Source organism: Sinocyclocheilus grahami, unplaced genomic scaffold (assembly GCF_001515645.1).
Source record: "Sinocyclocheilus grahami isolate Dianchi unplaced genomic scaffold, SAMN03320097.WGS_v1.1 scaffold164.1, whole genome shotgun sequence".
NCBI lineage: Eukaryota > Metazoa > Chordata > Actinopteri > Cypriniformes > Cyprinidae > Sinocyclocheilus > Sinocyclocheilus grahami.
The window spans coordinates 952,372-955,676 of NW_015505343.1; the positions used below are offsets into that span (position 1 = coordinate 952,372).

At 33.2% G+C, this 3,305-nt stretch overlaps 1 protein-coding gene across 1 annotated transcript in view; it reads left to right on the forward strand.

Annotated features, from left to right (window-relative positions):
- Positions 1–1,724: 1,724 nt before the first annotated feature.
- Positions 1,725–3,305, forward strand: part of fars2 (phenylalanyl-tRNA synthetase 2, mitochondrial) — a 157,298-nt gene continuing 155,717 nt past the window's right edge. Inside the window, exon 1 of the mRNA XM_016282709.1 lies at positions 1,725–1,753. The gene's annotated coding sequence lies outside the window, so the exon portion shown is untranslated. The remainder of the gene's footprint in view (positions 1,754–3,305) is intronic.

Here is a 3,305-nt window from a genome sequence, read left to right on the forward strand (position 1 = left end):
AGCATTTGCATTCAGGCAAACCAAAAGGAAGGATTACAAAAGTACGAGCTTTAAAATTGTTAACGTATGAACACTGGCAGATTTCAGAGGAGATTCCAAGCTCTATGGAAACTGAGTGGGTGGGAGATTATTATCCTTTGGCTGTCAGCTTTTTATTCTGTGAACACGTTAAGCCTTTTATAGCTATTTGTAATATGCACCATGATGATAGCATTTCTGAACAATAACTTGGAATGATATATCATGGTTATATTTTCAATATTAAGAGTTGAAGTGAGAATCACGGGAATGGCAGTCTATAAAGCTTTTCATACTATTTCTGCAGCACAGTATGTATACTGTGCATCGTATGTGCATTTTCTGTCCACATGGAATATCTGGCTTACATACAGGACTACATTTCCCAGTCGCAGCAGCATACGACAGAGCACACTTTGTAAGGTTCTGTTCCCCACAATGCAATGCATTTGACTTGACCTTCCATTTCAAACGTCACACATGAACCAAAAGCTTATGACCGATACGTCACTTAAGGCCGATACGTTTTTTTTTGGTGTATAACAACAACAACAACAGATATATGAATATATATTTAAATATAATATATAAATATATCAAACAGTAGTGATATTAAAGAAAAAAAAACAAATATAGTACAAAACAAATGCATTTATTTTATATACATTATATATATATAATGTATAATGCGTATGATTGTAAATGTATACATTTGTTTGTTAAATTCATCATATTTGGAATAATTATGATTTTTATGTTTTTTATTAGCCTTTTATGCTCACAAAGGATGCATTTATTTGAGCAAAAACAAACAAACAGTCAAAACAGTAATATTGAGATATTATTACAATTCAGTATATTCTCTCTCTCTCTCTCTCTCTCTATAAAAACAAATATATCATAGAAAAAAGATATATACTCCAGTCTTAATGAAATTATTCTAATGCAGATTTGATTTGCTGCTCAAGAAACATTTCTTATTATTAGCAATATTGAAAACAGTTGAGCTGCCTCTTATTTTATTTAGTTATTTAGTTAGTTAGTTAGTTAGTTAGTTAGTTAGTGGAAACAATTCAAATATTTTGGGGTTAAAGGAAATTAATACTTTTATTAAGCAAATATTTCTATTTCAAATAGATGCTGCTCTTTTAAACGTTCTATTTATCAAAGAATCCTTAAAAAAGAAAAAAAAAAAGAAAAAGAAAAGTAGGACGCTTCCAAAACATCATGAAGCAGTTTTCAGCAGACATACTGCAAACACCACAAACACTGAAACGAGCAGATCTGCATCTAAGCACACGCCGTGTTGATGCATCTACATTCCACATTATACCACGGACACTATTGTATAAATGTCACGCGCTTGTGTCGCTGATAAATACATGCATATAGTTGTAAATACCTATAATTGTAAGAGGGGAACTTCTTGCTCTCCTTCAGAAGCAGTCTGTAGAGTGAGAGTACATGCTCTCCGCTGGACGCCGCCATGATGGAAACTGAGCTGTCAGTTCAACGCAAGGACCCAAGAACTGCCATAAGAGGCGCGCCTGAACACACACACTCGCTTTAATCTAAAAATACAGGATGTTCAAATTTAATTAATGACGTATTTTATATTGATAAAATATCCTAAGGTAATTCCGTACACATAATACGCTCTAAATTAATATATGCTATGAGATGCCGTGTGTATATTGCTCAGGCACATCAACCGTCATCTCAACAACAGACAGCGGTGAGTGAAGGGCTCTTCAGTAGTTTTCATGTGTTGATTTGCACACATTTATTCTGTATTAGTTCATTATGAACTGAGAATTAGTGTCAGGGTGATTATGTGTTATTTGAAGTGGTCCAGTGGCTGGTTATCATGTTGTCAGTTTGAGTGTAAATCGCAGGCTAGCTGGAGCTTGATCAGTCATAGCTTCATCTCAATGAACTGTTGCTTATATTGGTCAATATCTTGCCATAAACCAATTATTTATGATTTATGACTTCCATGTGGATGTGGTTTAATGGGCCAGAGGCATCTACGTTATTGTTCTTATACGAGCTAAATGTATATTTACATGTTACAAATAACACTATTTTTACTGTATAATTTAAATTATGAATATGTTTTGTCATATTAAGAATGTCTTACTCTTGTGCAAGAAGTTTAGATGTGCGTTTTGCTTTTGTTCCTCATGTTCTGTGTGATCTTGGTTGGTCTGTTGTTGTGTTATTTTGTTTTAGGTAATGGTATTTCATATGTTTTGGTTTGATTGAAACCCAGTTTTTATGGTTTAATGCAGGGGTTGCCAACTTATGACCTGAAATATTTGCTTAAAGTAGGCTATCCGCTGAATGCCTAAAGTCACATTTCAATTTGTTTTGTCATTTGCACATAAATAAATAAATATTCAACAACAACAATAATAATAATTTTGTACATTCCTATATCAATTTTCTCCAGATCACTTGAATAACTATATTTAGAAAGAATTAATCAATCTAGAGTTAGCAGAGTGATTTTGTTAGGGAGTGTTTCTGCTTAGAAAAATACTCAAATTTAGATTAATTTTTTTCTCCTTCATCTTTGAACCGCCATAAATGGTATATAATATAACAACAACAAAAAATGCTAAAGCGAACAGATTTTACTAATAGACCAGTTCAGAGTAGACGTCACTTGCAGCTGCGCGCGCATAGTGGTTGCAGAAAAACACTGGGAACAAGTGGAGGTAAACGGGAAAAATCCATGGAATAAAAGAAAAAAGTATTTGTGTGCCTTTTGATGTCAAGATCTGAATGCAAATATAGAATACCGTCGTCATTTGAAGCTAAACGCAGACGTTTAAACGGACATACTATGGATGAAAACTGCTATGATTACTCTACTTTTAAAGCATAAATTGGATTTAAACAATATTCACATATGCTGTTCATAGGGGACGTATTGTATTAGCCCTACAGTCACAGCATGAAATATTATTTAAACCTTACTATTAACATTTTTACATAACATTTATTTACTTTATCTCACAATTCTGACTTTTGTTTCTCGCAAATGCGAGTTTATGTCTCCTAATTCGGACTTTATAACTCGGCTTAACTCAAAAATAGTGAGTTTGTCAAATCTGGGGGAAAAGGCCAGAAGAGCCGAGGAGAAAAGAGAGAATGACGAGTTGTTTTTCCTTATTAGAATTGTGAGATATAATCTTGGAGTTGTGAGAATAAAGTCAGAATTTTGAAATATAAAATCAAATTTACTTTTTTTATTCTTTTATTCCATGGCTCCATAGACTGCC